The sequence below is a fragment of the Macaca fascicularis genome, chromosome 3 (assembly GCF_037993035.2).
Source record: "Macaca fascicularis isolate 582-1 chromosome 3, T2T-MFA8v1.1".
Classification (NCBI taxonomy): Eukaryota; Metazoa; Chordata; class Mammalia; order Primates; family Cercopithecidae; genus Macaca; species Macaca fascicularis.
Window position 1 is genome coordinate 35,625,999 of NC_088377.1, and position 14,428 is coordinate 35,640,426.

The 14,428-nt window shown below is 51.4% G+C and overlaps 1 protein-coding gene across 24 annotated transcripts in view; it reads right to left on the reverse strand.

Annotated features, from left to right (window-relative positions):
* Window positions 1-14,428, reverse strand: part of MAD1L1 (mitotic arrest deficient 1 like 1) — a 421,592-nt gene that overhangs the window by 338,551 nt on the left and 68,613 nt on the right. For 2 of the 24 annotated variants that reach the window (XM_074034264.1, XM_045387977.2), the window contains exon 1: window positions 6,942-7,408. The exons of the other annotated variants lie outside the window; for them this stretch is intronic. The gene's annotated coding sequence lies outside the window, so the exon portion shown is untranslated. Of the gene's footprint in view, window positions 1-6,941; window positions 7,409-14,428 lie in introns of those variants that run through there. 24 annotated transcript variants of the gene reach the window in all.

The following is a 14,428-nucleotide window of genomic DNA, read 5'->3' on the forward strand; positions in this document are numbered from 1 at the left end:
GGAGGCTGCTTCCGGGTGGCTCCTCCTGCCTGAGGGGATGTGTCCTGGGGCTGGTCCTGCCCCAGGCAGGAACAGAGAGCTCGGCTCGTCCTGAGGAAGAAGGCTGGCGCCTCCGGCGGATGGCCCCACACAGACCCCAGCCCTCAAGAGCACTGACACGTGATGGGCTCTCAGCCTGGATACTCGCTGGCCACATCCCTAGGCCCCCAGATCCCTGGTGCCACCTCTCAGTCCCCATGCGACCAGGCCCCTATCACAGGGAGGACTGAAGCTGCAGGGCTTGCTATTCCAGAGCCCTCCAACCACAGGGGTGGTGTGCCCAACACCTCCCATGGGCAGAAGCCACTGGAGGGCACAGGGGCACCAGGAGGAATTCCTCCCTTCACAGCCTCTTGCACTGAAAAACCCGCAGTCACTACTTTGGCTAAACCAAGCCTCGTGAGCACTGTCTGGCCATTCTTGCTCATGACCAGGGTTCAGCTTCCACTCAAAAGCACAAGCACAGTGAGCTCGATGACAGCGTTCAAGAACGTCACATGGGACCAGTCTACTCTACTTGAAGAGACAGAGGGAAGGCCAGGAAATCCTTAAAGGAAAAGCAGATGGACCCGCGGGAGAAAACCTGGGTCTCAGCCCCAGCCCTGACCCCTCCAGGCTGAACCCTCTACCTGCTTCGCTGGGCTTCCTAAGGCTCATTTCCAAAACCCCAGGGCACAGGCATAGTGCACTGTTACCTGACAACCCCCGCACTGTTAACTTGATGGACGTGGAAGGGACAGGGAGGATGTTTTAAGGGTGTGCAATTCAAGCCCATTTTCACACTGGCATTGCGAGGCCAGGAGAGGACATGCACCCTGGAGGCGGTGTCTGGATGTCGCCGTGGACATGAGGAGAACACGCTTCAAGTACAATCATCAACCAACATGTTAAAAGTATACCCTTGGTTCGGCAGTGTCATCAAAAGAAAATGTGCTCCCCATATACAAACACCAACTGGAGATCGATTACAGGCTAAAACCTCAGACCCGAAAATATAAAATTACTAAAGAAAACAAGGAAAACACTCATTGGTCTAAGCAAAGTTTTTATAGCTAAGACCTCAAAAGCACAGGCAACAAAAACAAAAATAGACAAACAGGACTATATCAAAGTAATAAGCTTCTGCCCATCCAAGAAAACAAGAGACTGAAGAGACAGCCTCCTGAATGCGGGAAAATATCTGTCAACTGTTCGGCCAGTAAGGGACTAACATCCAAAATACAACTCAAAAAGAACTCAAATAACAACAATTGAAAAACGTAAATAGTCCCATGAAAAAGTAGGCAAAGGACACATTTCTCAAAGGACGACATGCAAATGGCCAACAGGTGTACGAAAAAATGCTCAACATCACTAATCATCGGGGAAATGTAAATCAAAACCACAATGAGATACCACCTTACCCCAGCTTCAAATGGCTATGAAAAAGACCAAACACACACACAGATGCTGGTGAGGATGCAGAGGAACGGGAACTCTCAGCTGCTGTTGGAGGGAATGTAAATTAGTACCACCACTATGGAACCCAGAATGGAGATTTCTCAAAAAGCTGAAAACAGAACGACACCCTATGATCCAGCAATCCCACAACGGGGTATTTACTCAAAGGAAATCACTGTATCAAAAAGATACCTGCACTCCCATATTTATCGCAGCAAAGACGGCAACGCTGCGGAATTAACCTGTGTCCAGTGACAGAGGAATGGATAAAGAAATGCGGATGTGCACACAATGGAATGCCATCCGACCAAAAGAAACAACAAGAGCTATGGGCGCGGTGGCTCACGCCTGTAATCCCAGCACTCTGGGAGGCCGAGGAGGGTGGATCACCTGAGGTCAGGAGTTCAAGACCAGCCTGGCCAACATGGTGAAACCCCATCTCTACTAAAAATACAAAAATTAGCTGGGCATGGTGGCACATGCCTGTAATCCCAGTTACTCAGGAGGCTGAGGCAGGAGAATTGCTTGAACCAGAGAGTCAGAGATTGCAGTGAGCCAAGATCACACCACTGCACTCCAGCCTAGCAACAAAGCAAGACAAGCAAGCAAGAGAGAGAGAGAAAGAGAGGGAGAGAGAGAGAAAGAAAGAGAGAGAGAGAGAAAGAGAGAAAGAGAGAGAGAAAGAAAGAAAGAAAGAGAAAGAAAGAAAGAAAGAAAAAGGAAGGAAGGAAGGAAGGAAGGAAGGAAGGAAGGAAGGAAGGAAGGAAGGAAGGAAGGAAGGAAGGAAGGAAGGAAAGAAAGAAAGAAAAGGGAGGGAGGGAGGGAGGCTGTCATTTGTAACAACGTAGCTGGAATGGGAAGTCACCACATCAGGTGAAATCCCCAGGAACAGAAAGAAACTCTACATGTCTTCACTCATGGGAGCTGTGGAAATTCCCCTCCCAAAGGCAGAGAGTAGAACGAGAGGTATAGTGGACGGGCAGGGCTGGGTGAGTGGAAGGCCAGATGGAGAGAGGTGAGTTAACGGGTGCGAACGTACAGTGAGATGAAAGGCATAGATTCAGTTGCTCCACAGAAGAGTGGGGTGACTAGAGCTAACAATGTCTTGTACAATTCAAAGTAGCTAGAAGAAAAGCAGAACTTCTCCCAATACATGGAAATGACAAATACTCAAAGTGATGGTCGCCCCAAATACCCTGCACTTGCCCGCTCCACATTCTATGCGTGTAAGAAAATATCACAGGTACCCCGTAAATATGTAAAATATTATGTATAAAATACATAAACGGTAAATAAATAAAAGAAAATGTGCTCTCTGGGGATGAAGTGTAAGCTTTAGTTAGTGAAACAGAAGGGGTTTAAGGCAATGGTTTCAGAGCGCTCCATATGAGAAAAAGAAAAGACGAGGTGGTTTTGCCAACACGTGGACATTTCTGAGGCCACGAGGGAGGTCCCGTCAAGAATAAGGTGGAATCTGATCAAACCGGGCAGGAGGTCACCTCCTGAACTGTACAGGAAGCATCCCGGCGCCCTCTTCTCACATTAACAGCAGTCCGTGGAGAAGGACGGAGGCCATCATCTGGAGTAAAGGACATACCCTTGAACCAGCTGGGGTGGGGAGGAGGAGCCCAGGAGGCTCTGGGCACGTGGAAGAGGCCACAGGGGTGGACTGCGAGCTCTCAGAGAGGCTTGCGCGGAGAAGTAGCCTGGGAGCCGGAGAGCCGCTCCTCTAGCGTGGGGCTTCTGTGACCTGGCAAGAAGCTTTGCTACCTCAGGAACACCAGACCTTCCAAAAGGATGAGGCTAAGAGAGCAAGCAAAGGGGGGTCCTCAGCCCCGACCTGCCACGCTCTTCCAAGAGGGTATCCCGAGGAAACCCAACACAGGGACCACGCCTGGCCAAGGTGGCATCATCCTGCCACCATGTAAGGATGTTTTTAATTGTGCTAAAATACACTTAACATAAAATATACCATCTTAACCATTTTTAAGTCCCCAGTTATGTCGTGTTAAGCATATTCCCATTATTGGGCAACCAGCACCACATCCATCCCCAGAACTCTTAATTTGGCAAAACTGAAACCTTGTCCCATTAAACAGGAACTCCTGTAGTCCCTCTGCTCCCAGCCCCGGCCACCTCCATGCTACCTTCCGTCTCTAAGAATGCGATCACTCCAGCCACACGGGTGGAGCCGCACAGCATTTCTCTGTGACGGGCTTATTCTACTTGGCATTATGTCCTCAAGGCTCATCCACGTTACAGCATGTGGCAGACTCTCCTTCCTTTTGAAGGCTGAGTAATACTCCATTGCGTGGCTTCACACGTATCCATTCGCCTGTCGGTGGACACCCGGGCTGCTTTCACCTTTTGGCTATTGTGAATAAAGCTGCTACTAACATGGGTGTGCCAATGTCTGTTCAAAACGCTGCTTTTAATCATCTCGGGTGGATACACAGAAGTGGCACTGATGGAGCATTCCATTTTTGGCTTTTCTGAGAACCACCACAGACTGTTTTCCACAGTGGCTGAACCAACTAACTTTCTCCATCTCATAGTTTTTAATTTATAAAAAAGCTCAACAATAAAAAAAAAAAAAATCAGCAAGTCCTCATAGCCATAACACGGAGCACGAAACACCCATTAAAGCTGATGCTGGGCAAAAAGGTGGTCAGGCAGTTGCCGCAGACAGCAAAAAGCAAAGGACATACAAGGATGTGCTCGGCTCTAGCCAGGACAGCGAGAGCATGGTTTCACGGCGTGTGTGTGTGTGTGTGTGTATGTGGTGAGGGGAGTGGGCACATGGTTTCACTGCGTGTGTGTGTGTGTGTGTGTGTGGTGAGGGGAGTGGGCGCATGGTTTCACGGCGAGTGTGTGTGTGTGGTGAGGGGAGTGGGTGCATGGTTTCACGGCGAGTGTGTGTGTGTGTGTGTATGTGGTGAGGGGAGTGGGCGCATGGTTTCACGGCGAGTGTGTGTGTGTGTGTGTGGTGAGGGGAGTGGGCGCATGGTTTCACGGCGAGTGTGTGTGTGTGTGTGTGGTGAGGGGAGTGGGTGCATGGTTTCACGGCGAGTGTGTGTGTGTGTGTGTGGTGAGGGGAGTGGACGCATGGTTTCACGGCGAGTGTGTGTGTGTGTGTGTGTGTGTGTGTGTGTGGTGAGGGGAGTGGGCGCATGGTTTCACGGCGATTGTGTGTGTGTGTGTGTGTGTGTGTGTGTGGTGAGGGGAGTGGGCGCATGGTTTCACGGCGAGTGTGTGTGTGTGTGTGTGTGTGTGGTGAGGGGAGTGGGCGCATGGTTTCACAGCGAGTGTGTGTGTGTGTGTGTGTGGTGAGGGGAGTGGGCGCATGGTTTCACAGCGAGTGTGTGTGTGTGTGTGTGGTGAGGGGAGTGGGCACATGGTTTCACGGCGAGAGTGTGTGTGTGTGTGTGTGGTGAGGGGAGTGGGCGCATGGCTTCACGGCGAGTGTGTGTGTGTGTGTGTGTGGTGAGGGGAGTGGGCGCATGGTTTCACGGCGAGTGTGTGTGTGTGCGTGTGTGTGTGTGTGTGTGTGTGGTGAGGGGAGTGGGCGCATGGTTTCACGGCGAGTGTGTGTGTGTGTGTGTGTGTGTGTGTGTGTGTGTGTGTGGTGAGGGGAGTGGGCACATGGTTTCACGGCGTGTGTGTGTATGTGGTGAGGGGAGTGGGCACATGGTTTCACGGCGTGTGTGTGTGTGGGGTGAGGGGAGTGGGCACATGGTTTCACGGCGAGTGTGTGTGTGTGTGTGGTGAGGGGAGTGGGCGCATGGTTTCACGGCGAGTGTGTGTGTGTGTGTGTGGTGAGGGGAGTGGGCGCATGGTTTCACGGCGAGTGTGTGTGTGTGTGTGTGTGTGAGGGGAGTGGGTGCATGGCTTCAGGGCGAGTGTGTGTGTGTGTGTGTGTGGTGAGGGGAGTGGGCGCATGGTTTCACGGCGAGTGTGTGTGTGTGTGTGGTGAGGGGAGTGGGCGCATGGTTTCACGGCGAGTGTGTGTGTGTGTGTGTGTGGTGAGGGAGTGGGTGCATGGTTTCACGGCGAGTGTGTGTGTGTGGTGAGGGGAGTGGGCGCATGGTTTCACGGCGAGTGTGTGTGTGTGTGTGTGTGTGTGTGTGTGTGTGGTGAGGGGAGTGGGCGCATGGTTTCACTGCGTGTGTGTGTGTGTGTGGTGAGGGGAGTGGGCGCATGGTTTCACAGCGAGTGTGTGTGTGTGTGTGTGTGGTGAGGGGAGTGGGCGCATGGTTTCACGGCGAGTGTGTGTGTGTGTGTGTGTGTGTGGTGAGGGGAGTGGGCGCATGGTTTCACGGCGTGTGTGTGTGTGTGTGTGTGGTGAGGGGAGTGGGCGCATGGTTTCACGGCGAGTGTGTGTGTGTGTGTGTGTGTGGTGAGGGGAGTGGGCGCATGGTTTCACGGCGAGTGTGTGTGTGTGTGTGTGTGTGTGTGTGTGGTGAGGGGAGTGGGCGCATGGTTTCACGGCGTGTATTGCAAGGGCCATGGACGCATGGTTTCACAGTGTGTGGCGTCATGAGGTCGGCCTAACGGCATGGACCACCTGCACAAGAGTCATCTGCGGCAACTCCAGCCTGCACCACCCCGCCCCACCCCATCCCACCCCACTGAATCAAGACCCCTGAAAGCGGGGCTCAGGGGCTGCACACAAGTTCCCTGGTGATTCTTACACACAACTACTTCTGGAACTACCGACCATCTGCATAGAGAGCGGAGGCCGGGCGCGGCGGTTCACGCCTATAATGCCAGCACTTTGGGAGGCTGTGCCAGGCAGTTCACCTGAGGTCAGGAGTTCGAGACCAGCCTGGCCAACATGGTGAAATCCTGTCTCTACTAAAAACACATAAAATTAGCCGGGTGTGGTGGCAGGTTCCTGTAATCCCACCTACTCAGGAGGCTGAGGCAGGAGAATTGCTTGAACCCAGGAGGCGGAGGTTGCAGTGAGCTGAGAGCACGCTATTGCACTCTGGCCTGCGCGACAAGAGCAAGACTCCATCTCAAAAAAGAAAAGAAAAGAAAAGAAAAAAGAAAAGAAAAGAAATCGGGGAAAATCTAAGTGGAAAATAACCCTACAGCCTTCCGGGCAAGTTACCAAAGGCAATGCTTTATGCCACCAGGATGCCACCCACCACACCCGTGACGGAGAAAACACTGCCTGCTGCTCTCTGTCAATCTGAAGGACAAATATTGGGTTACAGAATTTGGTCCAAGTCTAAAAGAAGAATCCTACAAATGTCATCACAAGAATTCTGGAAACTCAAACACCTGAAACTGCCTAAGTGGCTTTGGCTACTGTGTAAGACAAGGCTATGGACTTTTGATAATTTGATATATACTGGAACATCTTCCAAACAGTACTAAGTAATACAATATTTTAAAAATAGAAGTCAGTAATAACAAGGCAATGGGAACACGGCTGTGGGCAGGCCTGCTCCACTCACCACTCCGGGAGTGCAGGTCACCGTGGCCGCTCCGGCAGTGCAGGTCACCGTGGTCGCTCCCGGAGTACAGGTCACCGTGATCAGGAAGGGGCGATGACAGAACAAATCACAGCACTTAGAGGGCTCTTCCCCTTCATGTTATGAGTTCCCCACCGTGTGAGTCCACGCCTCACATGCGTAAGAACCCGCAAAAACTAAGAGAGACGGAGAAGTGAAAAGCAGCACAGCAAGCTCCCGACACGGAAGGCGCTGCCCATCTGGGAGAAGTGGGGAGCCGGTCCCCTGCAGTCTCTCCTCAGCACAGCACAGCACAGGCCCAGGGCCCCGGGACACAGGGCAGAGGGTGTCTGGAAGAGGAGGGCAGACACCTCTCGAGAAGCCCTGGGACTCAGGAACAGGGCTTGCGCCTGTGGGAAGAGAGGGCCGGAGCTCCACCACCACTGCCTGTCATGAGCTCCTACAAGAACAGGGGAAAGTTCTTGAAGAGCTGTTGAATCATGAAGGCTTAGTAAACAATTGCAGCCTTCGCCACCTATCAAATCCAAGACCAGAGCCCCAACACCTCCAACTGGCAGGAAGAGTGTTTATTTTCCAGAAGCCTCCTGACCTGTGTGTGGTTAAAGCTACTCAGAGATGTTTACCGAGGGTGCTCTGGGGATTAGCTAAGTGCTCGTAACCAGGAGGAGCCGTGCCAAGTATCATTATGGCCTAAGAACAACTCCCGACAGTCCGTTCTGAAACCCGCGCTTCGCCGACTACAAAGTGGAAGGCATTCAGAGGCCTCAGGAGCCTCAGCTCGGCAATGACAGGGCAGTGACAGCTCCAACTGCAGTGGAGCCTGTGACATCTGCTGCTGCAAACGCGAGCTTCAGCTGCGAAACCTTTTTAATTCTAACTGGTGGGTTTTCAAGGGGAAGAAAGTCTTTGTTTTTTCTGCAGCTGAATTTTGACTCAAGCCCAGCTGCACGCAGAGCGGCAGAGGGCTGTGGGGAGTCCGGCCCACTGCTTTCTTTCCGAGGCGAGAGCAGCTCCAGCCCAAGCCACGGCTATTTTGGGGCTAACGGCAGATAGTGCCAGTTTCACTGAGTCTGAAAAACTGGAGATCCAGAGGACTCCGAGGTGGAAAATGAATGAAACGGCAACAGCCATCAAACTAATTAACAAACAAGACACCTCAAGCTTCCAAAGAATAGAAATCCACAGGGCCTGGGAGCACAGTCCAAAACTGCTGAGGCTGGGGCTCCAGCCAGAGCCCTGTGGCAGGCGGGGAACACAACCCAAGCGACACAGGCTCTCTCTACAGGGCTTGTTTTGCGAATAGAATGCAGAAATAGGAATAAAAATACATTAGACAGCAAAACCTCAGTGCTACAAACCAAAGGACAATCGGCATTCACAACTGCAAAGTCACAAGGGCAAGAGGGCGTCATATCAGCCAGATTTTTCTGGCTGACGCAACGTAATTGTGTGGAAAGGTGGGGCCGCCAGGTTGGGAGGGATGCATGTCCCCAGAACACGGGAGGAGCAGCTGGTGTTTTCCTAAAGACAGGGGACTAATGCCATGCTGTGTCGCACCTGGCCCTGGGTCAGGTTCCGCAGGAGCCACCTGCCCGAGGCTGTACCTGCTGCACCCAGCCTGAGGCCACTGAGCTGGAGCTCAGGCTCTCTGGTCCCAAGACCAGAGTAAGCCCAGGTCAGAGGACTCACACAGGGCACCAGTCCCTCTCACCAAGAGACTGGGCCGCTCCATGACACCTTGGCCACATGGCAGACGATGCCACTCACACTCTTCCAAGCAGAAGGAAGGTCACTCTTACCCCACGGAAAGGGACTCAGGAATGGTGTGGTCTCAGGCCTGGCTGCTCCACCACTTCTCTCCAGCCCCATCCGAAAGCCCAAAGGCCCACACAGCAGCAAACCCTCGTCACACTGTGATGCCCCCCCACAGACAGCAACCACCTTCCTACGGGCACGTGGGTCCCACACACTGCCTGGGCAGGACAGGGGTGCAGGAGACATCTGTTTCTCCACATCACTGCCTCAAAACCTCCCACGACGGGAGTCACACTCCCACCTCAGGGCCTCTGCACAGCCCTCTTCAAGAACACCGCACCCCTAGATGCCCACGTGGCCTGCCCCCTTTTCATTTGTTCGAGTCTTCACTGGAATGTCACCTGAGCCCTGGCTCCCGGCCGCTCCTCCTGGTGCTCTCCTCCTCCACAGACCACCACCAGCTGAGATCCTGCATCTTTCTACCAGCTTCTCTAGTGTCTTTTCCCCTCCACTGGAATGCAGGCTCCAGAAAGGCACACGACTGTTTTCTACTTTGTTCTGTTTTTTCCACTGGCCCAATAATATGTTTTCAATAAATATTAGGAGAAAGAACAAAAAAAAAATAATATCATTCCAGAACAGTAACCATCCAACTAAATGCTACGCAAGTCATTCTACTGAACTCAGACCACTGGATTAAAAGTTCGGTATAACAGGTTAAATGTTACAGTCTATCCATACAATGGAACCTGTGTAAGAGGGAAAAAACACATCGTTTCCTATATTAACATAAAAGATCACCAAAAAGGCATTGCCGAAGAGAGATACAAGAGGCGTATTATAAGTATGCTATGCCACCATGTGCAGAAAAGTCAAAACCTGCATGGCTGCGTTAATTCATTTTTGCACAAAAGAAGTCTGGCCGGCTGCCGTGGCTCACGCCTGGAATCCTAGCACTTTGGGAGGCAAAGGCGGGTGGATCGCTTGAGCCCAGGAATTTGAGACCAGCCTGGGCAACATGATAAAACCCCGTCTCTGCAAAAAAAAAATACAAAAATTATCCAGGCGTGGTGGGGTGTGCTATAGTCCCAGCTACTAAGGAGGCTGAGGCAGGAGGATCACTTGAGCCTGGGAGGCAGAGGCTACAGTGAGCTATGATCACGCACTGCACTCTAGCCTGGGTGACGGAATGATACCCTGTCTCAAAAAACTACATACATATAAAAGATAAACAAGAAAATAACAATGGCCTTCTGCTAGAGAAGAACAAGAACATGGCAGAGGCTTACCACTGAATACTTTTTTTTTTTTTTTTTTTTTTGAGATAGAGGCTCGCTGTGTCACCCAGGCTGGAGTGCAGTGACATGACCTCAGCTCACTGTAATCTCCACCCCCCAGGTTTGAGCACTTCTCCTGCCTCAGCCTCCAGAGTAGCTGAGATTACAGGTATGGATACTTTTTGAATGTTTTCAATATTTTGTACCAAGAAAATATAATAGCTGTTCAACACATAATTTTCTTTTTTTTTTTTTTTTTTGAGACGGAGTCTGGCTCTGTCGTCCAGGCTGGAGTGCAGTGGCCAGATCTCAGCTCACTGCAAGCTCCGCCTCCCGGGTTTACGCCATTCTCCTGCCTCAGCCTCCCCAGTAGCTGGGACTACAGGCGCCCGCCACCTCGCCTGGCTAGTTTTTTGTATTTTTTAGTAGAGACGGGGTTTCACCGTGTTAGCCAGGATGGTCTCCCTCTCCTGACCTCGTGATCCACCTGTCTCGGCCTCCCAAAGTGCTGGGATTACAGGCTTGAGCCACCGCGCCCGACCTCAACACTTAATTTTCAAAGCCTAGTATTGCAACCTTACGTTGCAGAATCAGGTACTACATAAAAATTTTATAAAAAGAAAAATAATTCCCAAAACAAATTAATGCAGAGAAATCTAATTATAACCATTTGTAACAAAACAATTCTATCATTCCTAAGTGACGCTCAGCTATGCATAACAATGCAAATAATTTGCATTATAAACGGGGCAGCAATCTATCAGTGCAAAGTTTCCTATCCAGAATCAAGACGGTAATGGATCCCAGAAGGTGGCTCAGTGAGGAATCAAATGATGCGTGTATCTCAAACATTGCAACTTAAAACATAAAAACACACAATTATTTTCCAAGCTGCAAACTTTTTCTTCAAACATGAATCCATTATTTGGAGTTTCATCTTTTTTTTTTTTTTTTTTTTTTTTTTTTGCATGAACCACGTCCACGACACATGACAGTCGTGTTTGTGAGCTGCTGAGTGTCAGCTCCTGATTGTTAGTTGTTCCTCTAAACTGGATCCCTGTAATCTTCCTAGACCTTACAACTGTTCCTCGTCATCTTTCACGATTTGCTTTATTCAATGGCAATCTTTCAGCAATTTTCCTTCGGGACTTTGCAAAGCATTCAGCTTTGTCTTCACAGGAACATTGCTCTACACATAATTATTTTTCATCAGCTTCCATATTTAATTAAATTATGTAATTACGATGACATGCAACAGGCACAGACCGGCACATTAAGGACGGGCGGCCAAGGCCTCCAGGGAGCAGGACTGAGTGAGCGCCCGCAGTGTTTACAAAACTCGGGAGTGATCACAGAACCCAGGGGCTTGCTCTGGGGGTGTGGGAACTGGGAAGGTCCCCACGTTTTCAAAGAAACTTTCCTTTTTCTTGAGAATGGGCACACAGACGACAGTACGCATTCCTTGTTTTTTGTTTTTGTTTTTGTTTTATGAGACGGAGTCTCACTCCTTTGCCCAGGCTAGAGTGCAGTGGCATGATCTCGGCTCACTGTAACCTCCACCTGCTGGGTTCAAGCAATTCTCCTGCCTCAGCCTCCTGAGTAGATGGGATTACAGGCACACGCCACCATGCCTGGCTAATTTTTTGTATCTTTAGTAGAGACAGGGTTTCACCATGTTGGCCAGGCTGGTCTCGAACTCCTGACCTCGTGATCCGCCCGACTTGGCCTCCCAAAGTGCTAAGGTTACAGGCGTGAGCCACAGAAGCACACTCTTCTATGTATAACGCATTTTAAACTTTAAAAACAAATGGAGAAAAGCATGCTGGTCATGAGAGCTGCCGTGCAGCAGGAATCAGCACTCTTCTGGGCAAGCCTGGGGAGCACTGGTCGCCCTGGAGGCAGCCTGGGCCTGGCTCCTCTCAGAGTTACCCCCTCCTCACCATGCGAAATCTGACACAAAGCATCACCCTTATCCATGCCAAGAACTACTGGGAACAGAAACGTGCACATAGTCTTGTTTTCAAAAAGCAGGTTCTGCAAACCATCCAAAGCACAAAGAGGCAGCAGAGTGAACACCTTAGGTCTGAAGTCTCAGTCAAGCACTCAACTCTAAGTCCATTCATTGCAAATCTGTGACCCTGACCAACCAGTCAACTTCTCCAAACCTCAACCCCTCCTCAGGAAAATGGGAACAGTTACAGTCTCCGTTCCAGCATGGACTCACTGAGAACCGGATGTGTGCAAATGCCTACGTCCTCTTCTCAATAGGTTACTTGTACAACGAACTGCTGTATAAACAGAGACTATATGATTAGAAATAAACACTTCTCTATCCACTGGCCTCATTCCAGAGGAGACATAAGTTGATTCTAACATCCTCAGGCACTGTTCCAAAGAGTGCCGACTGATGCAAAGGAATGGGAGAGGCAAGAGAACAGTCAGGCACAGCAGAAAGCCCGCACTCTGGAGGCAGCCAGGTGAAGGGCCCAGGTGAGACTGTTTTCTGGTCTATGAAATGGGCAATTCGACCCTCCTGCAGGGACTCTGCACTGAGGGCACCCAGCAATCAGTTGGAAACCCTGGACCCCTGTGACGGTTCCTGGTGCCCACGCCCATCACCCGAGCAGGGGCAGACGGCATGCCTAGCAGTTTTTAGATCACATCGAACGGAGACACCAAATGTGTTAAGTGACAGAGCCACACCGAGAAGCAGAAAAAATGAGGGGGGAGGGGGGTGGTATAGGAAAAATAAATGTTTTGACAGTTGCACCAAAAAAATCAATTGTAGAAACATATGGTGGAAGCGTGCACCTGATCCGTCAGCACAACCTATGAAGACGCCTGCAGAATCTGCATCCAGAGAACAAACCTAACTGAGCATTTCCTGTGTGCCCAGCAAGGACACTGCACGGACAAACAGGAGGAGTCCTTTGCGGCCAGAGCTGAGTGGCTCGCTGAGGTGGCCAGCTATGATGACAAGAGTGGGCAGGCGACATCCCCGAGGCCCAGAGGAGGTGACAGTGGCGTGATCCAGTGACCGGATCCGGAGGAGAGTGGAAAGCCTGAGGCTGAGGGAAGGGGGTACGGTCACCTGGGAGGGCCAGGAAAGGGCGCTCGGGAAAGGTGATATCTGAGCACAGATTCAATGAAATAAGAAGTGGGCGATACAAATATGGCTGGGCGCAGTGGCTCATGCCTATAATCCCAGCTATTCAGGAGGCTGAGGCAGGAGAATCGCTTGAACCTGGGAGGCGGAGGTTGCAGTAAGCCGAGATCATCACATCATTGCACTCCAGCCTGGGTGACAAAGCGAGACTCCACCTCAAAAAAAAAAAATAGCAAGGGAAGAATTTATAGGAAGTTCTATAACAAGCAAGGCTAAGCTACAGCTGCCAGGGGATGAAGGGCTGGACTGGGGGAACCCAGGGAACTCTGGAGTGATAAAAGTGTGTTATCTGAACAAACGCGTGTGTTCCACTTGTCACAACTCGTCCAGCGACACACCTCAATCTGCACACTTCAGTGTCCAGGCTCAGGGGACGCCTGAGCCATCAGCACGAACCCACAGTCACACTCTGGGACGCAAATTACCCACAGGAGGATGCTGCTGCCTGCTGCGCTCCAGCCACCAGGACCACCCTCTGCAGAGCGGGAGGAAGCAGCCATGCACAGCAGGGAGCCATGGGGAAACGTGGTCCAGGGGAGAGGGGACTCTGCGCCGCGTTTCACTGTAAACCAAGGAGGTGTCTACAGCACGAAACGACCAAAACACGTGTCTCAGCTCAACAGAATGGAAGGGGTGGGAAAAATGGGTGCTTTGGTAGGTGGCAGACTCCCCATCCCCCAGAGGTGCAGGGACAGACTGATGGGCAAGGTGGCTGGAGGCTCAGGGTGAGACAGAGTGCCCCTGAGGACCGGGGGGGCCCACAGCAACACGTGGCTCGCAGCTTGCCACGGCTGGGTGGCCACCCCATGCTGCCACAGCCCCACTGACAAGGCGGGTCTGTGTACGTGGCATGACCAGCCCCCAGGGTGCGCCTGTGCCCGGAACTCCAGTGTGGTAACTGTGGGTCCACACGCTCTGCAGAAGAGGAAGTAAGTCCTGGGGTCCATACTGATGAACTATCAGGGTCACTCATTAAGTGATTCAGTAAAACCACACGTTCTCCCACATGCAAACTTCCCACAAGAACAGGCCACCAGCAGCCAAGTCCACACCACCACGACCGTGACATGGTCCATCCAGACCTCGCCTGCCAGGAGGGGATCCTGCTACAGCCCTGGAACCAGGCCATGTTTCACGGCTCTTTTGCCAGGAACTGACCTCCCGCCTCCAAGCTAATAGGAGTCCAGCTCTCTCTCAGCTGCCCACAAGTCAGCAACTTGGCTCATCTGCTGCAGGGAAATGAGTTACAAGGCTCCACAGACACATGTAAA